Source organism: Octopus bimaculoides, chromosome 14 (assembly GCF_046866305.1).
Source record: "Octopus bimaculoides isolate indiv1 chromosome 14, ASM4686630v1, whole genome shotgun sequence".
Lineage (NCBI taxonomy): Eukaryota > Metazoa > Mollusca > Cephalopoda > Octopoda > Octopodidae > Octopus > Octopus bimaculoides.
Window position 1 is genome coordinate 19,120,650 of NC_142941.1, and position 23,235 is coordinate 19,143,884.

Here is a 23,235-nt window from a genome sequence, read left to right on the forward strand (position 1 = left end):
TAGGCACAGGGCCTGAATTTTGTTGGGAGTGGGAAAGTTGATTACAGAGACTCCAGTGTTCAATTTGTACTTAAATTATTGATCCCAAAAGGCAAAGTTGACCTTGGTGGAACTCAGAACGTAAAGTGCTAGATGAAATGTGGCTAAGCATTTTCCCTGCCTTCAAAGTAATAGATAATAAAAAAGAAATGCATTCTTCAAGGTAATTTACACTAGAAAAGACATTTATTTGTAAAAGATACCAGCCAAAACAGAAACGCCAGTGAAGTTATTAACAAACTGATGGGGTTTTGTAATCATTAGGAGTCGAGTCAACATGGACACTGTTATTCTGCAAATCCATCCAATCCTTTCCACTGTGAAGAAAGAGATATAGGAATGGCAACAACAACGATGACCACAGCAGTATTTTCCAAGAAAGCTGCACTTGAAAATAATCACAAATGCTGCATCAGTGTACACTTCTACTGTTTTTTAAAAAAAGAAGCATGACATGATTTGATTACAAGATGGAAGTTTCTGAAAAGCTAATGAAAATTAGGGAGAGATAGTGTGACAATTGTTGTAAGTATAAAAATTAAATTTTGGGAAAAGCATGAACTCCTAATTTTCTTTTTCCATATAAAGGTTAATATATACATATAAAAAAACCCAGCTCTGCAATAATCCCCTGACAGCTATTGCAGCCAAAAAGTTAAAATAATATAATTTCAAGACAAAATACAAGTATACACATACAATATTGAAATGGTTAATGAAAAAGCAATTTTCAATGTGCCTAGAAAATAGATAATCACTCTCAAGTTTAATACTAGATTTCCTCATTAATACTAGATTTCCTCATTAATATTGGCATAAATTAAAGAAGCAGCCAAGCTGTATTTAATCAGGTTTTTATCAACCGCAATGTTTGCCAGAGAGGTTTGATTACTTTTCAAGTTTTCTTTGATTTACATCACATCAAGTTTCCACTAAATTGTAATATTTATTAGCATAATAGTATTGATTTCCTTGCTACCATTTAGAAAAGGATTGAACTTGGAGCTGTAATTATTAGGATACAACATTTTTGCTTATACCAGAAGCAAATCATAAAATTTTGAGTGAAAATAAAAAGTAACAAGTATAACGTTAACACTTTCTAAATTAGAACTTTTAGAAGTTCCTATAATTATGTAAAAAAAAAAAAAAAAAAAAAAAAAAAAAAAAAAAAAAATCCCAGCTGAATAGATAAGGTGGCAGACTACCAGTGAATAGGCAATAAATTTGCATAATCAAGGCATGGGTAATCTTTATCAAGAAGCAGGCCACATGAGATATGGCTCATCCGTAATCAGGTGAACCTCATTACTAAAAATGAAAAAAATTCTAAGTATGTTTCGTTGGTGTGCCATTCAGAAAGTCTTGTGACATGCAGTTTGCCCTCGAGTGGTATAGAGGCAATGAATTTGCATAGTGAAGAAACAACATATTTGCATAGTCAAAACATGGTCAACCTTTAACGAGAAGCAGGCTACACGTGACATGGCTCATCCTTCCTCAGGTGGGCCACACTAAAAAAGATAATTTTTGTTAGTGTGCCATTTAGAAAGTCTTGTGAGCCACAGTTTGCCTGTGACTGGTATCTTATCTTCTTTTTATATCTTTTATTTGTTTCAGTCATTTGACTGCAGCCATGCTGGGGCACTGCCATCAAGAGTTTCTTAGTTGAACAAATTGACCCCAGAACTTATTTTAATTTTTAATCCTAGTACTTATTCTATCAATCTCTTCTGCTAAACTGCTGAGTTACAGGGACATAAGCACAAACACACACACGACCGGCTTCTTTCAGTTTCCATCTACCAAATTCACTCACAAGGCTTTGATCAGCCCGAGACTATAATAGAAGACACTTGCCCAAGTTGCTACGCAGTGAGACTGAACTTGAACCATGTAGTTGGGAAGCAAGCTTGTTATCACACAGCCACGCTTAATACTGTACTGTGACAACAGCTAATACTTTCTAGCTCTCAATAGCCTTCTTAACTGAGGTTAGAACACTCCACTACTGTAAACACTGATTAACACTGATACCAGTAACATAGAGCAACATATTTAAATCTTACTGTCGATACAGCTTGAAGTGCGATGGTATCCCCATTAATTTTAAGTGCTAGTGATATGTTACGACAAGAAGACGACAATTTTAGTAATTCCAAAGCAGTCCATTGAGTTATGGAATATACACTAATGTTAAAACAAAAATTCGCCTTCATATAGGACTTGTATTTCATTGTACTACATAATTTATTTACCTATCCCAGAGTTGTGACACCATTTATAGAACTTGGACAACATTTTCTGAAAATAGTCAATTACACAAGATATACAAAAAATCGGTTAACATTATTACTGTATTATTGAAGGTAGTGAATAACAGAATTGGCAAAATACCAGATTTGAGGAATCAAATTCTGTTTCTTTACACTGAGATCAAATCTCTTCAATATTGGCAGTTACTTTTTTTTTTTATCCCTTCAGGGTTGATAAAATAATTATCAGCAATCAAATCAATTTTATTCTCTACCTTTGTAAATGTGTGGCTTTGTGTCAATGTAAGAAATCGTTATTTCATTTCTATATCTTTTTAAGGATAATATTATCTATGCAACTAAAATGATGTGTGAAGTTTGTTTTGATATGACAGTTCTGAACTGTTCTAGTATGGTTGAACATAAGGCAGCCTTTATGTTGTCAATTGATCTGCTATATCTCTCACAGAAATCACATCCAACTGTCTTTAAAATAAGAACAGGATACCGTGAATAATGTAAACCTTAAACAAAAATAAAATCTGGGTGATTTATAACTGAAATATTTTTAATTTATAGGTTTGTCTGCTCAACCATTTAGCATTCAGATTACTCTGTCAAATGTAATACATAATCATTCACATTGTTTTGAATTAATCATGCATTATATGGTAGCTTTGAGATTTCAATATGATTGTTGATTTTTACAATGACATTCTTAAGAAGGTGTGAGAGGCCAGATCTGGACAGTTTGAACATAAACAGGTAAACAATTTGGTGTTGGATATGGCTGGTTTAAATACTAAAAGGTTAATCAAGGCTGATCTAGAGATCAAAAACAAGCTGCCAACTAGTCATATAATATAAACCAGTGGTTCTCAACTGGGGTTCATATGCCCCAAAGGGTCCATATAAGATTTGTGAGGTCCACACAACAAAATAATAAATTGGGGATCTGCAATAGTATTTTAAGGGCCCCTAAAAAAATTTTGCTTTAGATGTATACATTGGTATGTATTGCAAGAAAAAGCTAGGTTTCTTTAATATTTTACATAGCTCAGCCTACACAAGTTAATGTGTGAAAAACAAAATAGGAATTTTCGAAGAAGTTTCTATAAAACTAGTTTTTTAAACATTGAATAGCTACAGGTCCACCAAAATAATAAAGTAATCAAAAGGGTCCACAGATAAAAAATGATTGAGAACTCCTGATACAAACTAACCTCTGCCATTCATGCTCACGATCCAAATAGTCTTTGCTGCACTTTCGTAGACCAAAAGATCAGCTTACTTATCTAGTCATTATGATTTAATTAAGTGTATTTTGCCATGCTTAGCTGGATTACACATCTTCTAGCTTAAACTACTCAATAATTATTGCTTCTAGCTCAAGAAAAATAATCTGTGATATTCTGAAGCTTTTGAATGTATTTCATTTATCTTTGATTTTACACCAAAATCAAGTTTGCCATCAGATATGAAAACATTAAAACAAGTAATTTGGTTAAAAACTGTTTATAAATAAATAGCTGTGAATATTTTTCTTGTCTGATTATCAAAGCATAGATTATTTTCTTTACTGTTTTATTGAGTTTTACTATAATCTCAAACAACATCATAAAATACCTCCTCCTCCAATACGCACACATTTTAAATAGTGTAGAGGGGAGGGTTGATAACTTTACAATGAATCAACTACTATTTCAACAATATTTAGTTTGAAAGAATTGCATGAAGCTGATATTAAACTCAACTACTGCAGGAGACTTCTACCTATTCATGATAGTACATTGAAGAGTATGTCTAGTGAGATTGTAGATATATTAGACTGGATACAAATGAGTTATAGAAAAGAGATGAGATGAAGAGAAACTTCTGCCAAATTCCATATCAGCAAGGAACACAAGCACAAATTCTTCTGAGTGGGTAACAACTCTAGTATTGATGGTGTAGGTGTACTTTTAACAGAGAAATGGATGGTTGGAGTAATTAGGGTTACCAGGATACATAAAATGGTTTAATTCAGAAGATGATAAAGATTTCATGATAGCATGTATGATTTTATGGCTTCCTCCTCTGGCAGTTGGGTGGTACAAAGAGAATGATGTATCCCAGTTTGATATGCATAGCGTACTTGGAAAATTGATGATAGTGATAGTTGTTTAACCCTAGGCACTTTTTGATTGAGTAGGTCTATGCCCTTAACGCATTCCAGCCATGACCATCCTCTTATTTGAGGGGCAAAGTCAGTAGGATGTAATTTGAAGGAGGTATAGCTGCTATGTCTTGCAGATAGATTGACCATGTAAAAGCTTTCTTATCAACCCAAGATGGTGACAGTCATGTTAGGGAACACCAGGACAAGTAAACTGGTGAGAATGGAAGCTTTAGCCATGATTCAAGAAATGAAGGGCCAAATGCAAATGATCTAAGTATTTATAACACAGGCTTCACAAAACTAGCTGGCCTATCTACAACAAAGATAAGCATGCGACCCAGATTGAATCTGTACTTACAGGAAATTGAGACAGGCTGAAGATGAAGAATTTACAACTCACCTTAGGTTGTTAGTAATTTTAAACTAAGGAGGCATGTGAAAAGGCATATGAGCGAGGTCGTTGCCAGTGCCGTCAGACTGGCTCCTGTGCAGGTGGCACATAAAATACACCATTTTGAGCATGGCAGTTGCCAGTACTGCCTGACTGACCTTCGTGCTGGTGGCACGTAAAAGCACCCACTACACTCTACTCTCAGAGTGGTTGGCGTTAGGAAGGGCATCCAGCTGTAGAAACTCTGCCAAATCAGATTGGAGCCTGGTGTAGCCATCTGGTTCGCCAGTCCTCAGTCAAATCGTCCAACCCATGCTAGCATGGAAAGCGGACGTTAAACGATGATGATGTGGAGGAGGAGGAGGAAATAGACTCAAAAGCAAAAGACAAATAGAAGGAAGGTATGGAAGTTAAAACAGGCTCCTGTTTTTGGAAATTTTCACAAAATACTGTGATAAAATAAAAAATGGCTTAGCTTAGCTTCATGCTCTTGCCTGATGTAGCTGAGGTCATTCCAAGTCGGTGGTCCCAGAGGTGTCATCATGCATAGAGCCAACCAGGTCTACCAGTGCTCTTCATCTCTGGTGGTCCTATGCCAGCCCCTCTGCAACCACTAAGGTGATGTTGAGCTTCTGCAGATCTCCCTCAATCATATCCAGCCAACTGGTGTAGGGCCTGCCACAAGGCCTCTTCCAGCTTGCAGCTGCTGCATTGAATGAGAGTAAAGCCTTGTTAGGATTATCTAGCAGGAGACAGAGGACAAGTCCATACCAGTGCATGTGGCAGATAGCTATGCAGTGGGAGGCTGTGAGCTGATATGTGTGTGCATGCAATTCTTTGTTGGAAACATGATGGTATTATCTGATTTTTTTTATGGTTCCCAGTGCTTTGCTATCAACCATTGATCCTTTTTGCCAGGGTCTTCGAGAAGGGCCATGTTTCTGCTCCATCAGGAGAATGGAGAATACAAAACTACAAGAAGATGAATGATTTAAAGAGTCACAGTCTAGTTCAGTAGCTAGAGCAGGGTTCCAACCAATAGATCAAGCCATTCAATGGTAATAGCAGAGTAGATAAGGTGGTGGCAACAACTAATTAAGATGAGCATAAGAAAAGTGAAAGCAAAACGTGATACCATGAAGTTTAGCAAGGAATAAAATACTTGAGTGTGTCTAGCTGTGTGTATAAGTAATCTGCTATTGTCCTGCATCATGAAGATGAGCGGCATGATATATTCCAAATTGCAAAGTAACATACATCATTTGAGAGAAGTATGTTCATAGGCGTAGGAGTGGCTGTGTGGTAAGTAGCTTGCTTACCAACCACATGGTTCCGGGTTCAGTCCCACTGCGTGGCATCTTGGGCCGACCAAAGCCTTGTGAGTGGATTTGGTAGACGGAAACTGAAAGAAGCCCGTCGTATATATGTATACATATATATATATATATGCATGTATGTATGTGTGTTTGTGTGTCTTTGTTTGTCCCCCACAACATCGCTTGACAACCGATGCTGGTGTGTTTACGTCCCCGTAACTTAGAGATTCGGCAAAAGAGACCGATAGAATAAATACTAGGCTTCCAAAGAATAAGTCCTGGGGTTGATTAACTCGACTAAAGGTGGTGCTCCAGCATGGCCACAGTCAAAAGACTGAAACAAGTAAAAGAATAAAAGAGTAAAAAAGAGTTACATTGTTATGGTTGCCCACCACAATAGTACAAACAAAGAGGAAACAAAGCCTAGAGTTTAAAGGTTTAAAGTGAGCATTTCAGACATCAAAATACTAATTAGAAAGATGAAGGAGAGCATGAAACCTTGTGTCATCTAGGAAGTAACTTTGTTTGATGCATAGGAAATAAGTTACTGTATCTTCAGTGCTATTTACTCAGAGTAAACAATGAGTCTGCAAAAGATGTACTGGGATCTCTAGTAAATTGACAGATATTCAGAGCTTCAATTGTAATAGATGCACAAAAACAAAAAAATAAGCATTAGTTACTCAGATTGTTTTGTTAATGGGAGAGGTGGTTGCAGTGTGAGCAGAATAGTTTGAGTAAGGAATGAGTGATAGAAGTTTAGGGTGATGTTGCTTCTATGAATATCACATGAAAGCTAAACTATATATGCTAAAAATATGATGTTTCATGGTAATGAGTGTGAATGCAAATGATAGAGAAATAATAGACACATGACATTATCAACTGGAAGTGAATGTTAACGTGGATGAAAAGTAAAGCATAAATAAATTTAAAAAGCTATGGTTAATCCTTTAGTATTTAAATTGGCAAGATCTGGCCTCTCACACCTACCCCACAATGTCATTCTGAAAATAAGCAATTACATCATTGAGATACAAGATAATGCATGCGTAATTCAAAATAATTGTTTAACTAAATGGTGTTAGGAAGGATATCCAACTAGAGAAAAGAAGGTAAAAAGGAAACATATGAGCAAGATATGGTTTGCCAATCTGTTGAAGAAGGTAGTAAATTTGGATAAGAACTGATCCATTTTCAACTCATTGCAAGCATGGAAAGTGGGTGTATAATGATGATGATGGTGATGATGAACATATTAGATAAATGGAGAGTAATAAGGAAATGTAGATAATATCTTACCCATGCACTAACACAATATTAGTAGTCACTGTAATACATTAGGATATGTTTAGTCAGTATGGGACTTTTTACCATTTTTTTTTTTACTTTTTAAATCTCAACCATTCCTTCTTGTTTTTATAGCATTTATTTGAAGTAACTATCTAAAATGTTAAAAGCAACTTAAAAGCTACATACTTAAGAAAACTAGTAATAGATTAATGAAAGAAATTAGACTGATACACAAAAAGAGCATATGGTGAATTATCACTAAAACTGAAACTATCCAGCGAGCTCTTTTACTGATGCCATGACAGAAAAAAGAAAGAAAGAACGAAAAGGAGATGAGTCACTTTCCTAAATTACCCACCCCATAACTTTGGCATTAACCCAACAAACTGTCTTACAATACATCATGAAAACATGTTTTTCAATAAAATCATTGCCATTAAATATATCGCTAACATCTAATAATCATTACATAGACAATAATAATAATAATAATTGAGATATCAAACTTATCAGAAGTATAAAACTTTTGATAATTACATAGCTGTGTAAACAGAGTCTCCACCAAATGTAGTGTTTAAATTAGTGCATTTAACCCTTTAATATTTACACCAGTCATATCTAGCTAAAATACTGTACCTGCTTTATGTTCAAACAGGCCAAACCAGACCTCTCACACCTACCTTACAATGTCATTCTAAAAATAAACTACCACATCGTCAAAATCTTGAAGCTACAAGACAATTCATGATTAATTCAAAACAATGTGAATAAATAGGCATCACATTTATCAATAACCTGAATGCTAAAATGTCAATTCTATTCTCAAATGTTGCTGTAGAAAATATCTCATTTCTAAACTGGATGAGAACATTTAATTGTATATTACAAGACCATGTGACAACATTTTCTTCCAGGTGTTAGCATCTGTTTATATGCTTTCAATAATGAAAGTCAAATGCCTGCAGGCATCTTATAATCTGCTTTGAGGTAGAGTCAGAAGTAGCTTGGTTTATTTGCAGCACTATTAAACATCACCAGGGCAAGACTGAGACATACGAAAAAGACAGTCCTCCAACCAGTTTAGGAAGGCAGTAATTTTGGATACTGGTACTCCGACAGTTGTGATGATGAGAGTTCCAATCGATCTAGTTGATAGAACAGCCTGCTCATGAAATTAATGTGCATGTGGATGAGCACTCCACAGAAATGCACACCCTTAATGTAGTTCTCTGGGAGATTCCACATGACCTGAAATGTGACCTGGTTGGCCCTTTGAAATACAGGTACTTCACATTTTTGCCAACTGAGTGGACTGGAGCAATATGAAATAAAGTGTCTTGCACAAGGACACAACGCACTGCCAGAAATCAAACTCATGACCTTATGTTTGTGAGACAAATATGCTAACCACCAAGTCATGCACCTTCACTTTTGGATAAGAACTGACCATAATGACCCATTTGACTCATGAGAGCATGGAAAGTAGACATAAAAATGACAATGATGATGATGCATGTGTTTTTATGACTGGGAAGGTGGTTAACAAGGAAGTGTAGTTCATGCAAGAGATGTCTTTAATTATGTTTGTGATGCTATCAGCCTTCATCTTTTTATCCATTTCAGACACTAGACTACAGCCATGCTGGAGCATCACTCAGAAGGGGTTTTAGTTGATTAAATCAACCCTAGTATTTATGTTTCAAAGTTTGGTTCTTCTCCCATCAGTCACTTTTGCTAAACTGTTAAGTTTTTTTTTTTGGGGGGGGGGGGGGGGGCTGTAAAAAAAAAAACCAACACCGGTTGTGAAGCAGTGAGGGACAGACACATACATACATATAAATATACACACACATGATGGGCTTCCTTCACTTTCCACCTATCAAATCCACTCGCAAGTCTTTGGTTGGCCCAGGGCCACAGGTATACATACTTGCCCAAGGTACCATGCTGCAGAACTGAATCCGAAACCGTGTGGTCGGGAAGCAAACTTCTTACCATACAGCTGATCAATCTTCACTGAAGACAAGCTAACTTTTCTAGATGCACTTTTACCTATTATATTCCAATTTGGAAGTTAATACAAGCTATTCACTTAATGGACAATAACTATTTTTAAGCTTTTTGCTTGTGCTCAATATTTTTGGAGACCTTATTTTTGATCTATGGCCAAATATTATGAAAAGCATTAAAATTTAAGAAAAAAAAATTAACAGTAAACACATAAACTGAATGTGTGATTTTCTTTTCAACTATTGCATGTATCAAAAAGCTATGACCAAAATACATTAATAAATACAGTTTGTCCATAACTATTCATTATGTTTCCTTCTTGTTATATTGCCAATATTTAGTTAATTACCAAAGAATTTAAAGAGATAACTAATAGTTCTATCATGGTCATAAATATTTTGTATACCATAAATCTATATCATATATATACTGTCATAAATATTTTACTTATATAACAATGGTTTTCTCTCTCTCTTTGTCTCTCTTCTTGATCTTTTTTTCCTGTTAACTGCTGACAGCCAACTTTATGGACAATCTTAGTGTTGAGCAGACCCAAGGCATTCCAACCACGACCATTTTGTTTTTTAATGAAGATCTTGGGATGACAATACCTAATGTACTCTTCTGAAACTGGTAGGTTTGACTGAAGGAGATTTGCCTGCTGTTTCTTTCTAGTAGGTTAAGTGAACATAGAAAAGATCCCTTGTTATCCATGACAGAGTAAGTAAGTAGTTCTATGCTACCACTCCACATTATTCCATCATAAATTTTTCAATTCATTCCATGTCCAATATTACAAGAGGTAGAACACAATAGGTAGCTATAAAATCAAACCTTACTATAATGATGCTTATGTATAAACTCCTTTTATCACACAAGTCAAAACCCATACTGCTGCTAACTTGCAATACATTTTTTTCCTTGTTTCAGTCATTAGACTGCAGCCATAATGGGGCACTGCCTCGAAGAACATCTAATCCAACGAATCGACTTATCTTTTTGTAAATTCTATTGGTCTCTTTTGCCAAATCACTAAGTTATGGGGACGTAAACACACCAAAAGCAGTTGTCAAACAGTGGTGGGGGTCAAACATGCACACAAAGATACATAGATACACACACACACACATGTATATATATGATGAGCTTCTTCCAGTTTCTGTCTGCCAAAGCCACTCACAAGGCTTTGGTCAGCCTGATGCTATAGAAGAAGGTACTTGCTCAAGGTGGTATAATCTTTCTAAATTATACAGCTATAGAATGACAAATATAAAATATGAGGAATTTCTTTAAAATGCAAGACTAGATGAATCAAGAGGGCATCAACCTTTCGAATAAAAAAGTTTCATTCTACCATAAACCATATTTGATAGCATAAAAGACACACTGGCTTATTAAATGCACCCCAATTTCTGCAGCATATTTCAGGAGAGAAAGTTTTTAGTGCATCGAAGCTGATATTGGAAAATGTCACTGATTTAGTCCATTGTTACAATTTCTTTTACAGTAATAATATGTAATAATAATAATGTTTAAGTAAGTATTACTATTATTCTTATTATTGTTACTATGAAGGTGGTGAGTTGGCAGAATCATTAGCGGGGAAACATGCTGAGTGACATTTCTTCTGACTTTATGTTCTGAGTTCAAATACCACTGAGGTTGACTTTGCCTTTCATCCTTTTGGGGTTGATAAAATAAGTACAAGTTGAACACTGAGGTCAATGTAATTGACCTACCCCTTCCCTGAAATTTTGGGGCTTCTGCCAAAATTTGAAACTATTAGTATTATTGGTATGAAGGCAGTGAGCTGGCAGAATTGTCAGCAGCTTTTCATCTGTCCTTGTTCTGAGTTCAAATGCTGCCAAGGTCGACTTTGCCCATCATCCTTTTGGGATCGGTAAAATAATTACCAATTGAGCATTGGGGTCGATGTAATTGACTTAACCCACCCTTGAAATTTCTGGCCTTGTGCCAAAATATGAAATCATTATTATTATGGAGTCTGGCTAAGTGAATTATAATTAAGTAGTGGGCATCAGGGACAAAAATCAACTTATGGGTGACCCAGTTTCACAATTAAAATCTAGGGTCATTTTATGAGACTTTATTTGGAAAGAAAAATGCGAATTTTATGTCATCAAATACACTTAAGTACTCTACTGTTTCAATAGCAAATATAAGCATGAATAGCCAAATTCACCAACCTATAAATAGGCAATAGTTGATCAAAGAAGAAAATGATCCCACCACCTTCAAATGAAACTTGGACAAGTTTCTTCAAGGGATACCAGATAAGCCACCTATACTAGGATACATATCAGTCAACAACTCCATACTTAAATGGGTCATGATACCACAAAACTTGACTTAAAAATGACTTAACAAATCCTTTCAAGTGGTGTTATTAAATTAGATGTGGCTTGGCCAAAATATATCTAAGTTATCAAAGTAGTCTCAACTAATGAAAAGTAAACCGGTTATGATTAAGTTATGAGTATCTCATTAAAAACATCACAATTTAATCTTTTTGTTACCATTTCAGTTGTTGGAAACTGTGCAGAAACATATCATAAGTATGTGCATGTGTGTGTGTACATGGGAATGTGTGCGCATGTGTGTGTGCATGTATGTGTATACATGTGTGCGTGCATGTGAGTGCATATGTATGTGCATACATCAATTCAAAATAAGATAATGGAACATAAACAAGAACAAAATTTTCAAAAAAAGATATATTCAAAATGATAGAAATGTTCAAGCATTCAAAACCCATAGCATGCATTTAAAACCCACAGCCTGCAAATAAAACCCATAGCCCACATATAAAACCCATATTCTGTAGGCATACAGCAAGCAGTACAACTTACACCTCTCTCCATCTTTCTCAGTCAATAGCCAAAATCAAGTTTACTGCCTTCTTCCCCTGTTTATTCTATGAAGTTACCCAACTACCCCCTACTTGTCTTGTACCATATTCCCTAATAGTAGATGTTCTAGTGCTGTATTACAAAACCAACCATTTCATTTTCTATTTCTTGACAACTGCCCGAAGAGGTTTTTTGCTTTTTCTTTTTTGGAATGGTGAAACTTGAAGCAGATAAAGCTATAAATAATAGCATGTGAACATTGGGTTATAAACCCTTTGGGTACCAAAAGTCAAAGCTGCCCTCATTTTTTCTTAAGAGCTATAGTAACCACAACTGCACTATATACATGCAAATATTACATTAAGTGCTAAAAGCAAGATAAGGTTAATGGCCTTTAAAATAAATAGCTACAGAAAGAGGTTTTGCATTCTGTATACAAAACATTGAACTAATGAGAATGTTAGAAGGAAATTGTTGGATAAAACTGTTACTGAAGTAAAAAAAAAGAGCAAAAAAAAAAACAAGAAAGTCAATGATTTTCCTACATTTCTTTATACTTTATTTTTAGCTTGTTTTTTTAGTTTCAAATCAAAACTGTAAATGTCTATAAACAGTTACTGTACTAAAAAACAAAAATCTACACCTTTAACCTTTTAGACCTGTGATGAAAAGTATTCTAGCCATGACACTCCCATCTTTTGGACCACATTATCTAATATGTTTTTGCCTTTTATACAGTCTGTCTAGTTTGATTTAAGGGAGAATTGGCTACTATTTTTAGCAAGTTGTGTGATCACATACAGGCTCCTCCAGTTTGCTTGTAAATGATATAACCAAATTGTGTGTTTATTTACAGATGGACTCTGTCAGGAAGCCATATCCGGCCCAAAGATTCAACCTGTTGTGTGTTAAACTGACCAGATCCAACCTCTCACACCAACATACAATGTCATTCTAAAAATAAACAATCACTTCATCAAAATCTTGAAGCTACAAGATAATGCATGATTAATTCAAAACAATGTAAATAAATACACAATACACTCAACAGAGAAATCTGAATGTTAAAGAGTGAAGAAAAAAAGTTATGAATTAAATTTTTACAATGGAGGAGGCATAGGAGTGGCTGTGTGGTAAGTAGCTTGCTTACCAACCACATGGTTCTGGGTTCAGTCCCACTGTGTGGCACCTTGAGCAAGTGCCTTCTACTATAGCCTCAGGCCGACCAAAGCCTTGAGAGTGGATTTGGTAGATGGAAACTGAAAGAAGCCTGTCATATATATGTATATATGTGTGTGTGTGTGTGTGTGTGTGTGTGTGTGTGTGTGTGTGTGTGTGTGTGTGTGTGTGTGTGTGTGTGTGTGTGTGTGTGTGTGTGTGTGTGTGTGTGTGTGTGTGTGTGTGTGTGTGTGTGTGTGTGCTTGTGTGTCTCCCCAACATCGCTTGACAACCGATGCTGGTGTGTTTATGTCCCTGTAAATTAGCAGTTTGGCAAGAGCGACCGATAGAATAAGTACTAGGCTTACAAAGAATAAGTCTGGGGTCGATTTGCTTGACTAAAGGCGGTGCTCCAGCATGGCCACAGTCAAATGACTGAAACAAGTAAAAGAGTAACTATACACATCTATCTTTTACTTGTTTCAGTCATTAGACTGTGGCCAATCTGGGGCATTGCCTTGAAGAATTTTTAGTTGAATTAATCAACTCCAGTACTTATTTATTGTTAAGCTTGGTTCTCATTATATTGGACTCTTTTGTCAAACTGCTAAATTACAGAGCCGTAAACACACCAACACCAATTGCCAAGCGGTGGAGGGGGGACAAACACAGACACAAAGACACATACACACACACACATATATAGGATGGGCTTCTTTCAGTTTCCATCTAGGAGGTGTAGGAGTGGCTGTGTGGTAAGTAGCTTGCTTACCAACCATATGGTTCTGGGTTCAGTCCCACTGCGTGACACCTTGGGCAAGTGTCTTCTACTATAGCCTCGGGCTGACCAAAGCCTTGAGTGGATTTGGTAGACGGAAACTGAAAGAAGCCTGTCGTATATATATATATATATATATATATATGTGTGTGTGTATATGTTTGTGTGTCTGTGTTTGTCCCCCCAACATCGCTTGACAACTGATGACACACACACACATATATAATATAGGATGGGCTTCTTTCAGTTTCCATCTACCATCTACCAAATCCACTCACAAGGCTATGGTCGGCTTGAGGCTATAGTAGAAGACACTTGCCCAATACACCATGCAGTGGCACTGAACCCTGAACCATGTGGTTGGGAAGCAAGCTTCTTACCACACAACCATGCCTGTACCTAATTATAAATGAAATTTACCAAAGCACTTCTTTATATAAGGATGATTTGCTGACAAAGTTCATCTGTAATTAACTACATAATTTGGTCCATATCATTTACAAGAAAGCTGGAAGAGCCTGTATGTAATCACACGACCTGCTAAAAATAGTAACCAAATCTACCTTAAATCAAACTAGACAGAATGTCTTTTTTAAAAATAAAAGGAAGAACATCAATATCTATAAAACATATTAGATAATGTGCTCCAAAAGATGGGAGTCAGCTCAATTAAGATTGACCTAGGGCTAAACAAGAACAGTAATGACTTATAGAAGAGAGCATGTATAGAGTCACTCAAATTCCTACAAACAGGGACTAGTTTGCCCACAAATTAAACCCTATTGGTTCTTTTTCTTTCTTTTTTTAAATGGCTGATATGATCTTAGGCACACAAATTTTGAGAGAACAGGTTGGTGATGATTGGGATGCTTACAATCCTGGATTAGCTCAGCAAGGGTGAACCTGCGACTAAACAGCAACTTGATATTAAAGAAGGAAAAAAAGAAGCATTGGAGATTTGCAGTGAGTGAGTGAGTGCTTGAGTGAGAGAGAGAGAGAGAGAGTGTGTGCATGCATGTGTGTGGTGTGTGTATGTGCATGGTGCGTGTGTGTGCATGGTGTGTGTGTATGTATGGTACATGTGTGTGTGTGTATGGTGTGTGTGTGTGTGTGTGTGTGTGTGTGTGTGCATGCATAGAGGGTGCGCGTGTGCATGAGGTGTGTGTATGTACATGGGGGGTGCATGGTGTGTGTGTGTGGGGGTGTATGGTGTGTCTTTCTTTCTCTTTCTTCTTTTATCTTTTACCTTTTTCAATCATTAGACTGCAGCCATGCTGGGGTACCAGCTGGAAGTATTTTTAGTGGAATGAATTGATCCTGGTACTTATTTTTTGTTTTAAAACTGGTACTTGGTTTATCGATCACTTTTGCTGGACCACTAAATTATGGGGAAGTAAACACACGAACACTGGTTGTCAAGTGGTGGTAGGGGACAAACAGACACAACCACCCATACACACACATACACACACACACACACACACACACACACACACACACACACACAAACACACACACACACAACAGGCTTCTTTCAGTTTCTGTGTACTAAATTCACTCACAAGGCTTTGGTTGACCTGAGGCTAGAGAAGACACTTGTACAAAGTATCACACAGTGAGACTAGACCCAGAACCATGTGGTTAGAAAGCAGCCGTGCCTGCACTTATATATATATTATATAATTATTATCATTATTATTAAGACAACAAGCTGGCAGAATCATTAGCAGGCTGGATGAAATGCTTAGTGGTATTTCGCCAGTCACTATGTTCTGAGTTCAAATTCTGCTGAGGCTGGCTTTGCCTTTCATCCTTTCAGGGTCAATGTAATCGACTTAACCCTTCCCCCCAAATTTCAGGCCTTGTGCCTATAGTAGAAAGGATTATTATTATTTGGCTGTCTGTTGTAGGTCAACATTGACTGTTCTTGAACAATAATCATCTCTGGTAGGCCTGCATGTGAGTTACAAGGCTTGCTCTTGATCTGCAGCAGCGATGACATCTGATATAGTTGAAGCTACTTGGGAGCATGGCTAAGAAGTTTGCTTCACAATCACACAGTTACAGATTCAGCCCCACACCAAGTAACACCTTCAACAAGTAGCCCTGGGCTATGGAGACTTGTGAGTGGGTTTGATAGATGGAAAATGAAATAAGTTTAGTGTGTGTGTGTGAATGTGTGTGTGTGTACACACACACACACTTATATGACTAGTTGAATATCCTGTCGTTACCTGGCAATTTTCACAACAGAATGCCATTTTTTAGAAATAATACATTTCTAAATATCTCAGTGAGATTTATGCAGTAGTGATACGAAGAAGTAGTTGTATGCTGTCAACTTAATGTGGCAGTCCCTTCAAGGCAATAATACTACTGTTGGTTAGACCTAGGAAGCTGCACCACTTCCTGTCGGCCTTGACACATTTCCTGTGTCCTTTTAGGATTATTCCCTTCAAGGGACTGTCACATTAAGTTTGACAGCATACAACTACTTCAGAATGCCTTTATTTCAATTTTTTTATATTTTCATGTCAGACAAGGTCTTCTCCAACAGATAGGCCTCTTGATCTTCATTAATTGGGACAATTTAAGTTTTTGTTTTTCCATTTGGTACATTGATGTAAAGATTTTCCTTAGCTCACTGCTGATACTTTGAGAGGATCTTTTGACTGCTACCCTAATGAAATTCCTTATACACATGCATACACTGATACATGCACACACACACGCACACAAACAAACATACCCACACACAGTGTGTGAATGGTATACATGTCCAGAGAGTGTGTGGTAAAGAAAGTTCTTTTCTGCTGCTGCCACAGATTTTAGAATTTCAAAATTAAGCGAAAACTTTTAAATTTAGTATCTTGATGTACTTTTAATGCTGAATCCGATTTTGTAATTCATTTATTCTAGAAAAATTTTAGAAAGTATGATAATTTTTATTTAATCAGAAAACAGAATTTAAAAGCTATCATTTTCTGCATGATAGCTGTCTATCACAAAATGAACGTAAAATATGATGAAGTTAAAAAAAAAAAATGAAAGCAATTACATGTCATATCAAGAGAGAGAGAAAGAGAGAGAGAGAGAGAGAGAGAGAAAGAGAGAGAGTGAGAGAGAGAGAAAGAGAGAGAGAGAGAGAGAGAGAAAGAGAGTGAGAGAGAAAGAGAGAGAGGTGGGGAGCAGCATATGTGAGAGATATACATATACAGAGGAAGAGAGTGATAAAGAATGTGGTAAATATATAAAGACACAGGAGACAGAGAGTGGTTGATTTGACGATATATTTCTCATAGCAAATTCTATCCTTTGATTAATTATAACCAAAAACCTTGTTTTAGGGATGCAGGTTTTGAAAATCAAAACTGTTTTTGTCAAGGATGCACCATTTCAGAGCCTTTCCATAACATGTCCACATACATACACGCATATAGTAGATTATATGTACATGTGTGTTTAAGTTGCTTTGTTTTGACATTGTGTAAATAGTTATAAATGAACAATAGTCATACAAGTGGTGTCATTAATTTCCAATATTCTGCGAAAACATGTCTGGATACAGGGAAAATATTTCCTTACTGGGAAGCAGGTTGGTGTTCACAACATAGAGGGCATCTGACCACAGAAAACCTGCCTCAAGAAAGTCCATCCCACCCATGTAAGCATGGACAAATGGATATAATGATGATGATGAGGATATAACTACATATTTATATATTTTTTTTTTTATTTATAGTTTCAGCCGAGAGCTGCGGCCATGCTGATACACCGCCGTTAAAAATTGAAAACAGCACCTAGGTTTCCCAAGCGGTCACCCATCTAAGTACTCACTAGGCTCGAAGTTGCTTAACTTCGGTGATCGGACAAGAACCGGTGCTCTCAGTGTGATATGGCCGTAAGCAATAATCCACAGCAACTTCTCTTAAGTCTAATAATATCTATGTAAGCTGCTCAAATTAATAATATTGTATCTCAGTAATTCGCAAAATATGGGGAGATCTCCAGCAATTTCTTATTTCCACATCTCAACTGAAGCACTTTCAGAATATTTGGAAATAATACACTTATCAAATAAATTGTTTTTTAATCAGTTTAGATTGACAGCTAATCTAAATGATTTGAAAGCTGTGAGAAGATCAAGATTTCTTTTCATTCTCTAAATAACAAATTTAATTTCTCCAAGTAAATAAGAAGATTCATCTGTAGCTGCTAGCTATAACTGAATAGCACAAAGTAAGTAATTACACTGTGTAGGAATGCAACAGAGAAGAATAAAACGTTTCAGACAATATTACTTCATCAAATGCAACAAATAGATAAGGAAAAAAGATGTTGCATAAAAAGTAGTGTCATTTACAGCTAAAGCACCAAGGTGACTGAAAGAATGGAAGTGAATAGGGAAGAAATGAGTGAACTAATGTTTTACATTCAAAACAGTGACAGCAAAGGGAAATAACCCAGAAGGCCATGGATTGGTTTAAGAGCTGGTTTACAGGAGTGAAGAGGCCTGCTATATGTGTATATGTAAGTATGTGCATGTAAAGAAGTCTATGTGTTTGTAAGGATGTGTAAATGTGTGCATACATATGTATTATGGAGAATAGACGGTATAAAATTGTGTTTCAGACAGTGGGATGCTCACTTGTATTTTGTCTGCAGCATTGTTCTATACTAGTGGTTCCCAACGTTTTCACTACCAAAGACCTCTTCTAATATGCTTATCCTTATGTGTGTGTGTGTGAATTAATATACATGTGTATATTCACGTATGTATATTCAAGGATTTTTTTTTATGTTTTGCAAGTACTTGGTGACCCAGTCAGTGCAGGTGCCACTGAAAAGCACCCAACCCACACTGTAAAGTGGTTGGTGTTTGAAAGGGCATCCAGCTGTGAAAACCTTGCCAAAACTGACCCAAATTTTGAAATTAGTTCACGGACTCCCAGTACTACCTTTGCGGACCACCAGCGATCTGCGGACCACCAGCGGTCTGCAGGCCACAGGTTGAGAATCACTGTTCTATATCATGGATCTCCTGTGATCACTTGCATCATGAACAACAATTAATTTTCTATCCTAAAACAGCCCATCTAAATCAGATTCATAATTGCATCGCTTTCCTTCAATACCACTGTTTTCCTTCTTAACACAACCACACACTGATAAAAACTTCATGTGCATTTCAACCCTGTCACTATACACACTCAAATACACAGTCTATTAAGACTTGTTCATACCTTCATACACACACATACACATAACATGCCTTTAACCCTACTCTTAAAGCTATCTATATTCTTCATATTCTTCTTACTATATTTTCCAGCTGTCACTCTTTTAAAAGTAAAACAACAATTTATCCAATTCTGTTCTTTCATTCACCATACAATTTTAGTTATAAACAGCACTACTTTTCACCCAACATTCTTTTCCTTTTCTGGTCTCTGATTTTCTCTTGATGAAGAACTACTGTCTAAAACGTTGCTCCACTGGCCTTCCACACTTCATAATTGTATACTTGTGTTTTGTAGGTTTTTTATTGGCTATTCTTGAAACTCTTTAGATATTCTATTACTCACTAATGAAGACACCTGGATTTACATTATTATAACTTAATAGCAAGTGCCAACTTTTACAACCTTTATATAACAAATCACCAGTTACAAGTCATCATGATGCTAACTAATGCAGTAGCCAGTTAGAGAAGCTAGTTTTCATATTTGAATAAATAAGAGGTATACTACCTCAGTGATAGATTAAATTTCAAACCTGAAAGGGCTATAGAACATTATTAATTGAAACATCACATTACCAAAATATAAATAATTCCCATCGCACACATACACACACACATTTACATTTACTTGTTAACATCCTACCTGTAACTGAAATACAGCCTGCATGTTATTACACCATCATCAGGTGATCACTGAAGGTTTACAGAGCTACTTTGAAAGTGGTATAATAGCTTAAAATATTTTCCATCTGACTATTATTCTCCTTATGATTGTATTTATTTTCTGTTTCTGAATACCAAAACAAAATAATGTTAAAAACCAAACAATATAAAAGAAAGAAAGAAACAACAACAACAACAGCAGCAGGAACAACAAAACAAGCTTCTTAGCTTATGTGAGAAATGAGTTTCCAAAATTGTACCCATTTAAAAACTATCAACTAAAAGATGTTTTTTTAAAAATTTTTTGCTTTATTCTACATTTCCTCTAGATTCAGTTATGGTTGGTTTGTTGTTGATGTTAACTTTCAATGAAGAATTTTCCTCATTCTGACACGTTGTATGGTTTATGACTAGTTAGACAAAATATAAAGAATCTAAGAAAAGAATTCTAGGAAAGGTTAATAGGATAATCTAAACATTAAATACACTTCTTGGCAGATTGTGAAAACGAAATTACAACCTTACATAAAGGTTTTATTACAGATATACAAGGGTTATAAAGGGTTATATCGAAAGTAATTAAAAGCAGGCATAACTTTTTTATTAACTGAAATAGGTTATTTAAAATGCACATGCTGGTAGTGTAACTCTTCTTCCTATTCTTCACTGCAGGCAAATAATGGGTTCTAAGTGGAAGCAACAGGCCATCATTGAGTTCTTGATGAAGGAAGAGTGCAGGCAGTCTGACATTCTATAGAAAGCTACAGATTTTTTTTTTTTTTTTTTACAGAGATGATGTTATTGACAAAAACAATGTGAACAGATGAATGAAGAAGTTTAAAGTTGAGAAAATCAGTACTGAAGACAAACCACACTGTAAGAAACCATCATATGGAACCACTGGCATGAATCAGCATAAAGTGGATGAATTTATATGCAGACAGATGTGTCACATTTCATGCAGTTGTTGCACAATTGGACTCTGGTCACAAAGCATTGCTGAATAAGATAGACAATTCTGAGCACTGAAAAACGTGTGCAAATTGGGTACCTTGACAGTAGACACCTGATTCGAAAGAGAATTACTGCTCATTGCAACAGGCACCAAGAAGAATCTGTATGTCAACTGGTCTTATGGCAGCCAATTGAAGGAAAAAAATCAACAGGGGAAGAAAACGGCTAACCTATGTGGACAATTTGCTTCAGGACAGTGTTAAGGCAAATGTCGATGAATTTAGAACATGCATGGGGGACTGTAATGGATGGTGTGCTCACGAGAAATCATTGAAGTATCCAGGGAGATGGTCAAACTAACAAACATGAAAAAGAGAAGGTTGAAAATCTACTCTGATTTGCAGGAAGTATTTGAAGCTAATGAAGACATTTTTTTTGTCTCTGATCAGGTAACCGGGGATGAAATGTGGGCATTTCATTACAACCTGAAAGAAAGCTCAGTCCATTGAATGATGACATACCTCTTCTCCAAGACCTAAGAAGTTCAAGAGTCAGCAGCTCGAATAAAGTCATGGTAACTGAGATATAACAAGAACATCCTCTCTCTTGATGTTTTGGAACATGGCTGTACTGTGAACAGCAAACAATACACTGAGCCACTTGAAAAACTTGGAGAAAGATTTTTCTGGGATTAAACTTTGCTCCTCACACAAGAGAAGGTTTCATTGGTGTTCTGGGCCCCAGACAACACCATTTGAATAACAGCTGCAGTTATGCATTATAGGACTTTAAAAGTTAAATAATATCAGAGAGAGAGAAAGAGAGAGAGAGAGAGAGAGAGAAAGAGAGAGTGTGTGTGCGTATGCATGCATGTGTGCACATGCACAAAGCAAACATTGTGAGTCTTGCTGAGGAGCATAACACAATAGCTGGTGTAAGATTAAAATTTCCCGAGCAATAAACATGGTTGGTCTCATATAGTTTTGCATCTTAACTCCTGAAACGTTAACTCAATGATAACTTAATGAAATATGTTTGCTTTGTATTTTGAATTTATTAAGCTAAAGTGGAGAAGCATATACCCATGCATGTTACCCATATATGTGTGCGCATCTGTGTGTTTGCTTAAACAAGATAATTTTACATCCAGCTAGTGAGTTTTAGCTGACCTAAATAAACTGACAGACCAGATAGTATGTTCTAATGAAAACTGTATTTAGATCAATGCAGTACAACCATGGCTTTAGGATTAAGATTGAAAAATACTATAGAAGTGCTTTGGGGTAGGAAACATTCATTTTTGTATGCTTTAGAAAAAAAAAGTTTTCTCTGTTTTAAATTGTATAATTTATATTTTTTGAAGATACTTTCATTAATTAGAATTCTGGGGGGAAAAAAATGCATGAATTTTCAAAAATTTTACTTTTCATTAAAAAGCATTGAAAGTAAAAGTTTATCAATTCTTTTACTGTTAAAACTGGGGGGAAAAAAAATTCACACACACACACACACACACACCACGATCTGATGTTTGTATCTCTAGATCTATTACATTTAAATAACTTTTACTGATTTTTCTCTACAATCAATAAACTGCTTTCATTTCTTTTCATTTATTATTACTATTATTTTTTTTTTTTTATCAATATTGAAGTTTATAGCTAGCCACTTGGAATTGATTTAAGGTAAAAAGTTGCCTGCTGTTTATAAGATACTTCAATGTTTCTCTATATCTCTGATGAAGAACAAAAAAGTTAAAAAAGAACTATAAAACTTATTCTTACTTTGAGGTAAGGGTTGTTGCACATATTTTACAACCTCACTGCATTTCTAGGTTACTGGGAAGCACTAAGGGGAGAAACCACAAGCCAAAGAGCAGAAGAGTGAACAAAGCCCAAATATTCGAGTATTTCATGAAGAAATAATTTAAACAGATTTGTTTTTGTTTTGCTTTGTGCTTTTTTTATCTGTGCAATATTCATTCAATACGGATAGCATCGGTCAGCTCAGTTTCTCCTTCATGCAATAATCAAAATATGTCCTTTTCTCAGTGTGTGTGTGTGTGTATGTGTGTATATATATATATATATATGTAACTTGCCTTCTTC

General features: G+C 35.9%; 1 protein-coding gene and 1 pseudogene across 6 annotated transcripts in view; both read right to left on the minus strand.

The window, feature by feature from the left end:
• Positions 1–23,235, minus strand: part of LOC106868156 (protein neuralized) — a 521,151-nt gene that overhangs the window by 441,559 nt on the left and 56,357 nt on the right. The gene's annotated exons all lie outside the window — the stretch shown is intronic.
• On the minus strand, positions 18,057–18,175 carry LOC128249462 (5S ribosomal RNA; annotated as a pseudogene).